Source organism: Ictidomys tridecemlineatus, chromosome 7 (genome assembly GCF_052094955.1).
Source record: "Ictidomys tridecemlineatus isolate mIctTri1 chromosome 7, mIctTri1.hap1, whole genome shotgun sequence".
Classification (NCBI taxonomy): domain Eukaryota; kingdom Metazoa; phylum Chordata; class Mammalia; order Rodentia; family Sciuridae; genus Ictidomys; species Ictidomys tridecemlineatus.
Window position 1 is genome coordinate 114440257 of NC_135483.1, and position 9077 is coordinate 114449333.

At 35.7% G+C, this 9077-nt stretch overlaps 1 pseudogene; it reads right to left on the reverse strand.

The window, feature by feature from the left end:
* Positions 1-1832: 1832 nt before the first annotated feature.
* Positions 1833-2699, reverse strand: LOC101969515 (nucleophosmin pseudogene; annotated as a pseudogene).
* Between the last annotated feature and the right edge of the window lie 6378 nt (positions 2700-9077).

Sequence of the window (9077 nt, forward strand, 5' to 3'; positions counted from 1 at the left end):
TTCTCCTTGTGGAATATCTAGTGTATTAAAGCCATCCAGAATTATTGTGTTGTCATCTATTTGACTCTTGAACTTGACAAGAGTTTGATTGATGAACGTAGATGCTTCATTGTTTGAGGCATATATATTTGTTACTGTTTTGTATTGTTGATGTATAGTTCCATTAAGCAGTATGAAATGTCCATCTTTATTGCTTTTGAGTAACTTTAGCTTTAAGTCTACTTTATTTTATATGAGAATGGAAACCCCTACTTGGTCATGTAGGCCATCTGAATGGTATATTTTATCCCAACCTTTCACCTTCAGTCTGTGGACATCTTTTCCTAGGACATGAGTCTCTTGAAGGTAGAATATTGTTTGGTCTTTTTTTTTTTTTTTTTTAAATACAATCTACCAGCCTATGTCTTTTGATTGCTGAGTTTAAGCCATTAACATTTAGGGTTGTTATTGAGATATGATTTGTACACCAGTCATTTTTGTTTATTTTTATTTATTTATTTATTGTTTGGTATTTAGCTTGTCTTGGTTTCTCCTTTGGTTGGCTTTTCTTTTATTGTAGTCCTTTCCTTTGCAGATTTTCATTGTTGTTGTTCATTTCTTCATCGTGGAATATTTTGCCAAGAATGTTCTGTAGTGCAGGCTTTCTTGCTGTAAATTCTTTTATTTTTTTTTGTTTTGTTTTCATTATTCAAATTTTAATCTGATGTTTATGAAACATTTTAAACATAAGGGTAAACAATTTGCTTACAGTATTAAGTAAAATAAGAAAGTGTTGAACCATGCAGATTAATTGGTATAAAATATTACACTTATTTTATGAAGAAATTTTAAGAGAAGCATTTTGTTATTTTAAGTGAAAAATAAATTGAAATATTATCTCAAGAAAGTGCATTTGGCTTTGTTGACTCTAAGATTTAGCTTTTATTTTTATCATGGAAAGTTTTTATTTCATTGTCAAATTTGAAGCTTAATTTTGCTGGATATAAGATTCTTGGTTAACATCCATTATCTTTTAGAGCTTGGTATATGTTGTTCCAGGATCTCCTAGCTTCGAGAGTCTGGGTTGATAAATCTGCTGAGATTTGAACTGGTCTTCCACTATAGGTAATCTGATTTTTCTCTCTTATGGCCTTTAAAATTCTATCCTTATTTTGTCTGCAAAGCATTTTCATTATAATGTGTCTTGGTGTAGATTTGTTGGCATTTTGTTCATTTGGTGTCTTATAGGTCTCTTGTATTTGATTTTTGTATTCATTTTTCATGCTCCGGAAGTTTTCAGATATTATTTTATTGAAGAGATTGTGCATTCCTTTGGTTTTAATCTCTGAAACTTCCTCTATCCCAATAAATCTTAAATTTGGTCTTTCGATGGTATGCCACAATTCTTGGATGTTTGGTTCATGGTTTATTACCATCTTAACTGTGAGGTCAACTTTATTTTAAAGATTGTATATGTTGTCTTCATTGTCTGAGGTTCTGTCTTCCAAGTTGTCTAGTCTGTTGGTGATGCTATCTATTGAGTATTTTTTAATAAAATACTGAGTTTATTTCACATGTATATTTTTGTCTCCCCATCATTTCTATGTCTGACCACTACTAATACTATGTACTATCATAACATTCCTACATACTTAGAAACCAAGCAAAGGATGGAGTTCCATCTTTAAAAACTAAACAGGCATTTGGACAGCACATTCTTGGCAATAGAACCTGGACAACATTTATCAAACATGGTAGGGAAAGTTCTCACTTTGTATTATAAAAAGGACAGCCAGATAGCAACTGTTACAGAAATGAAATAAGATGGAAATTTTTAACAAACTGTTAAACTATTTTCTTAAAGAGACTTCCTCCACTGCCAGAGATCTTGAATAGCCTCCTGGTCAGTTATCTGGAAGCAATTCTTCACAAAATTGATGAACTTGGCTTCCACTTTGTGAAGAGAACCACCTTTTTCTATACTTGCTTGCATTTTTGCTTTAATGTTTTCTACAGAACTAGGTCCTTTTGGTGTTTTAGGAGTTTTTTCCTGTTTTTTGATCTTGGTGTTGGTGGTTTTTGACTCTTTTCCATTCTGGTTCGATTTTTGTGCATTTTTGGCTGGAGTATCTCATAGATTTCTTCACTGGAGCTTTTTCGTTAGTTTCTTCATCATCAAAATCATCATCATCATCTTCTTCATCATCATCATCTTCATCTTCATCATCATCAACATCTTCATCAGCAGCAATATTTACTTTTTTTCTGGGGAAACTTGCTACCACCTTCAGGGACAGATCGATTTCCAGATACACTTAAGAGTTTCACATCCTCCTCCTCCTCTTCATCTTCTGATTCTGCATCTTCCTCCACAGCTACTAAATGCTGGCCACTAATATGCACAGGCCCTGAACCGCACTTCAACCTTAAGACCACAGGTGGTGTGATTTCAAAACCCCCAAGGGAAACCGTTGGCTATACAGACATTTTCAATGTTGCCAGTGTTACTTTAATTGGTCTGCCTTCATAATTCATTGCCTCTGCTTCAACAATTCATCCTTTTCACTAGCCCCTAAACTGACCATTCTTAACGATAACTGGTGCTCATTTTCATCATTATCCACCTTAAATTGATAATCTTTGTCAGCCTTTAGCTCACAATCAAAAAGGTAGTTCTGGGGCTTCAGGGGGTTCATGTGCATATCCATCAAACCTTCCATGGGTTGATAGCACGCACTTAGGTGGGAGAGAAGGCCGACAGAAAATGGGTGGCTGCTCTAGAGAAGAAACGCACAGGACAGAATCACGCCAGGCTCTATTGAGTTTTTTAATTGGCTTATTGTTTCTTTCATTTCTAGGATTTCTGTTTTTTGTTTGTTTGTTTTTCAGTATCTCTGTTTCTTGAATTAATTTCTTGCAACCTATATTTGCTCTCTTATCTCTTTGTTGGTATGATCCATGGTTGCCTGAATTTGTTCTCTTATCTCTTTGTTGAAGTGGTCGATTTTTGCCTGTATCTGCTCACTTAGGTTGTTTTTTTAATTCCCAAATTATTTTAGTTATGTCTATTTGGAACTCCTTCTCTGACATTTCATCTACTTCACTATCTGTGGATTCTGTTATTGCAGTGTCTTGGTTTGGGGGGGGGGCACTTTCCTCCCTTGTTTTTTTATGATGTCTATGTATCTTCCTCTCTTGCAGTGCAGATCAGAGGTATTACAGCTCCCGCCCTATTGTTTCATAGTGTGCCTACAGGTTACCAATAGTTCACTTTTAAGGGTGAGATCAATATTATAGCACTCAATGTACCCAATGTGCAGCCAAGTATTAGTTAGCTTCTATTTTTACACTTACAGTTTTGTCACTATAAACAGAAATGATGAGTTCAGTTATCTTTAACCATATAGTCAATAGGTTTGCATATTGGTTTACAGTTTCTGATGATGAAAGGGGGCTACTGTGGGGTTGACTGACATGTTTATAAGGTAGAATATGAGATGTATTAGATTATATGACTAGTGAGAGGATAATCATAGGAAGTTGACTGTTAGTAGGAGAAATAAGAGACAGGCAACCCCATGCAAGACTCCCTGTCACTTCAGCAACAGGGTAACTGTTAGCACCCCTAGTAGAGAGACCTCTGGTGAAGCCAGGCCACAGGGACCTTGGTGATATCTTACCAGGTCCTTATTGTTGTTTCTTAATAGAAGCAGCGATATCCCAGTTTTGTGGCAGTGGCAGCCTCAAGCCTCTATGTTTCTTGATGATGGGCTGTGGATAAGGAACCCCAGCACAGGGTGGCTCTCCATGAGGGTGAGGGAGAACTCTGGGCTGTGGCTTTGGGGTGGGTTGGTGAACTCTGCCTCTGCTTTGTGTGATTTTAAGTAATATGTCTTCATCCTATTTTTTTTAGTCAATCAATTTCTTATCATATTTGTACCAAGATTTTTTTTATTCAAGATCAGATTTTATAAAATATTTTAGTAGATTATTTATGTAATTTGTTGGTTCAAATTCTAATATAAAACTGTTTTTGCTTAAAATGAAAAGAGTTGAGAAATGTGTGCTTTTAGATTATTTTATTGACTATTGTATTATAAAACTATGGCTATGATGTGATAATTTACTGAATATTTTAAGCCTCTCTAAATTGAATGGAGGACTGTAAGCCAAAGGAAAGAAGATGCCTGATTTCTAGACATAACATTCTTGGAATGTGAATGCTTATAATTATTTTTAGTTATTGATCATATGATCTTACTAAACGATGTGTTACTTTATTTTCTATCATCTGCATCATGGCCATTGCCAATTAAATGGCAATTATTAAAAATTTTTATCTGGATGTTTACAAGTATTTAGGGAAAATACTTAGATACTGCCCCTATTTTTAAGAAGTACCATAAAGACAAACAAATGGCACTACTTTCTATGGCTAATAGCATACAAGATAGTTATGTAAAGAATATGAGAAAAAGACTAAGAATTAAGTGTCTGCCATGCAAGAGTTGCAGAGACTGGAAAAAAAGAACAATGTTAAGTGAAAAGAGACAAAAGCACAATTTTTCTAATCCAAGCAAAACTCACTGTGGCTAAATTAATCTTTTCTAATAAGAATCAATTGCCATGACCAAATGATCATGCTGTGATCCACATTGATCATGTAAATGAGGAAGTCAAAATATCTCCATCAAATGTATCAAGACTTCTTGTATGGACAGAGAAATATAATTAGATAAGGTTTATTACTAAGATACTTTAAGAGAATTTTGAAAAGCAAAGTACATTTTAGGTATACAGAGCATAACTTGAGCAAATCAGCACAAGAAGATGCAGGAGAAAAAAAAATGAAGATGCAACGGATCTTTTTTAGGATCCTCTGCTTGGGATGATTCTCAGTTCACTTCAAATTTCCAACTGGGGAAACCAAAAGTCATATTTCTATTTTATGAGCACTTGATCACATAACATAAATCAAGAGCAAAGATTATTCTTTTTTTTTTTTTGGAAAACCAAAGTTAGCAATAAGAACACATGTCCTTTCATATGGTTACATTCATTACATATAAATTTTGGGGTCATTTGATGGCCATCCTATGTCTCTTGGATGAACTGAGTATCAGAGAAGTTCACAAAGAAAAAGAACCTTAGACTAGTGGACAGCAGTGAAGATTAGAAATGAGAAAATAGTACTAACTCAAGGGCTAGGTCCTTGCATTTCCAGGTGTCATTTTTATTATATCAGATCACCTTCCTTCCTTTTTGTTTCATGAAGAAGAGTAACTGGAATTTTTTTCTTGCAACAAATATCCTAAATAAGTGAAGCCCATAAACTAATGCTCAAAGGAGGAAGGGAATAGGCCAGGTATCCATAGAGAAAGGAGCTATATATATATTCCAAGTTACAGTTTCGGTATTTCTCATTTACTTTCTAAATTACTTTCTTAAAATGCCACTGCATCCTGGTTCTATCTTTGTAACTATATTGGATATATGCAAATATTGGATTTAGGAAATCAAAGCTCTGTCTATATATAGAAAGATATGGCAAAGAAACATTTTACTTAGCATTTCACACTCTGTGGTGTGATACAATTAGATTTTGCAAACAACAGCAAACAAATGGTTTGGCAAGGGGTAAACGTTCTCATGTGCTTGAGTATTAGCAGCAGAATCAGCTCTGGCTCTGTCTTCACCATGTACTGCTCTATTAACACATTCACTACATGGTGTTTCTGAGACTAAAAACTCTGATTGCTTTTCTTTGGTTCAGGTTACTTCTTGCTGTCCTTTTAGTATTCACTTTTCCTTGCACTGTCAATGTGCAGAATATCACATGTATGGTTTACAGACATTCTGTGATGAATAAACCTTCTAGAACAAGAAGTCAAAATTTCATGCAAGGTATAGGATAACCCTTAAGTATGACATTTAACAGACTGGATTTAACATTTATCGGCAGTGTGACATTGTGACAGTTATTTAACCTTTCTGACCCTCTGCTTCCTTATCTATTAGTGGGGAATAATAATATTCATGTGATAGAACTGTTAGGATTACCATGAAGTATCATATGTTAAGTGTAGGGCATGGAGCCTGTCAAGTCAGAGACAAAAGTACAATTAATACTATTATTACTCGCTAGAGGGAAATCCCTGAACACTCTGATTCTGAACTTAGTCACGTTATTGATGACCCAAATCCATTTGTACTCCTTATGTACGCAGAAGCTTTCAAACTTTATTTCCAGCAGCAGAGCTGCACTCAGGTAATAACTCAGCTAAAAAGATTTTTTTTTTTCTGTTGAATGAATTATGTTTCTGGTGTGCTAAATTTTCTCAAGGCAGTCAACCATAAAAATTATATTATGTATTTCTCTTGTGTAACTTGTGTGAAAGTAGAGTTTGTCAAAACTGGCTGCTCAGCATTTAATGAGACCCTCCAATGCATTTGATCCTGAGTCAAGTTGTATATAAAGAGGGTAAACAGGAAGGGTGGGAGGCAAGCTAAAACTAACAAAAATGAGGCATTAAATAATAAAGGGAGAAGTTGGTGGAGAAAGTCAACTAATTGTGGACTTTTTTTTTTATTAAGTGAAACGAGAATTTGCTTTCTATATGCCAAGACCTAAAATTAGAGAACTTCAATTCCATTGAAGTCCTTGATACACACTGCTGAAATATGGAGCAGATGTCTCTCTGACCTCTACCTAATTGAACAGGAATGTCAGGGGGAGGAGAGTCATCAATCTCCAGATTGTCTCAGAGAAGGTCCTGAGGATTTTCAACAAATGATCGTGTAATATATAGACTACATAAGAAGATGTATAAAATTGAGAGAAACTACTGTAATGCCTTGTCGTTTTAAAAATTTACATTTAAATCCATTAGGCTTCACTATTGAAGACAAAACAAAGAAATTTTAATTTTTTGATTTTAATCTATTGCAATGTTAAATGTTATCATATCTTTGACTTTCAAGATCCTGTGCTCATTTTATGAGTCACCTTGATTTGGAGGTCAAATGATCATCCATAGTCTTGCTCTAAGATAGAGTTGCACTGCAAACCACAGTATTTCTGAGGGGGGTCCTGGCCTTTTGTTATCATTGCAACTTAAAAATGACATTAGCACAGAACATGTTGTACTCTATTGGGTGAGCACCTGCTGGTCTCCCTTTACTATTAAATCATGAGAAATCATGCTTCGCTCTGTGTGGTATATCCTGAGCACCTACTACCATGGTCAGCACTACTCTTGGGTACATTAATTCGCCATCTCTTACCTGAGTTGTTGCAACAATTTCTTATGGGTCATCTCACTTTTTATCTCCCCCTGCTTCACATCAGAGTGATCTTTATAACAACATGCACACACAAACACACACACACACAAAAACAAAACAAAACGCTGTTACCATTTGGCACACATTTCACAGTGGTTTCTATTCTTTAGTGAAGAAAATTCAATTCTTGCATGAACTATACACTTTGTTAATGAGAATGATTTATATTATGCTCAAATTTTTGCATATCTTTCAACTGTGTTCTAGCAATGTCAAACCAGTATCCTGAGGATCTTTCATATAGTTTTTGTGTATATTAGTTATATGAATAAGTAAATCAGAGAAAAACAAATCAATAGAGGACTATCTGTATTTCCATTTATTTATTATAAGCAAGTGTCTAGGTCTTTGCCCATAATCAAGCCCAGAATTGAGATTTCTCATTATATTATCAAATCCAACACACCCTGATGATGTTTATATTCATTATAGTTTGAAAACCCTTCTGTGTTAGTCAGGTTTGCATCAATGTGACAGAAACATCCAACAAGAACAACTTGGGGGGAGAAAACTATTTTGGCTTACAGTTTCAGAGGTTCGGTTCATGGTTTGCCAATACCACCTATGGGCTCAATTGTGGCAGAAGGATGTAGAACAGGGAAAATTTACTCAGCTCCTGGCAACTGGGAAGGAGAGAGAGAGAGAGAGAGAGAGAGAGAGAGAGAGAGAGAGAGAGAGAGAGAGAGAGAGAGAGAGAGAGAGAGAAGAGAGGGAGAGATAGAAAGGTGGGGGGAGAGAGAGAGGGATAAAGAGGAAGAGAAGGAGGAGGAGGAGGGGGAAGGGAAGGCAGTGAGCACAAGAGGCCAGGGACAAGATATAGTACCCAAGGGCATGCCCTTAGTGACTTAGTGCCTATAGCCATTCTGCCTACAGTTACCACTCAGTAACCCAGTCTGAGTTAATCCATCTAATGGAGTAATCCACTGGTAAGGATATAGCCTACATAATCCAATCAGTTTATTTCCAAATATTGTTGCATTACCCAACACAGAAGCTTTTGGGGGTACATTCAGATCCAAACTATAACAGTACATAAGCATCAAGTGAAGGGCAAAGTGAAGAAAGGGAAGCGTATGATGTTGAACCTTGAAAGCCCCTGAGAGCCCTACATATACTAGTAACAAGTAAAAGTTCTCTATGAAAATGTGTATCAGTTTTATATGATCTATGTGTTGAAAAGCATTATAAAATTTATTTCTTCTTATTAATTGTGGTAAAAAAAAGTTTGGAAACACCTCCATATGCATACTTTTAAAAAGAGTGAGCCCTGGAGTAGTCAGATGGGTCAGTATATCTTTGCCTCTATTTTGCAGGAAGTCAAGACCTAAAAGAGGTATATAGCTTCTTAAAAAACTAACTCATTTGAAGATGTGGAACAGGGTCATGTTCCACATAAATCAGAGCCCTCAATGAACACTATTTCCCATCTGTTCAATCTGCAGGATACAAAAAAATAAATATTTTGATGGGAAGTAGACCAGCAGGGTGATTGACTCATCCTTGTTTTTCTGAGACTTTCCCCATTTTAGCAATGAAACTCTTGTTTCCTGGCAGTTCCCTCAGTTCCAGGCAAACTGGGACAGTTGGTCACCCTATGTATACTGCAATAAATTATCTATATTTCTTTTGTTCAAATATAATTTTACTTGAAATTCCAACATAAAGCAGTTGCATGTGAAGCTTCTTTGCTGTAGCCGTGCAAAATCAACCCGACACTACCATCAGCATGGATGCTCATCCAAGGGCTCCCTAGC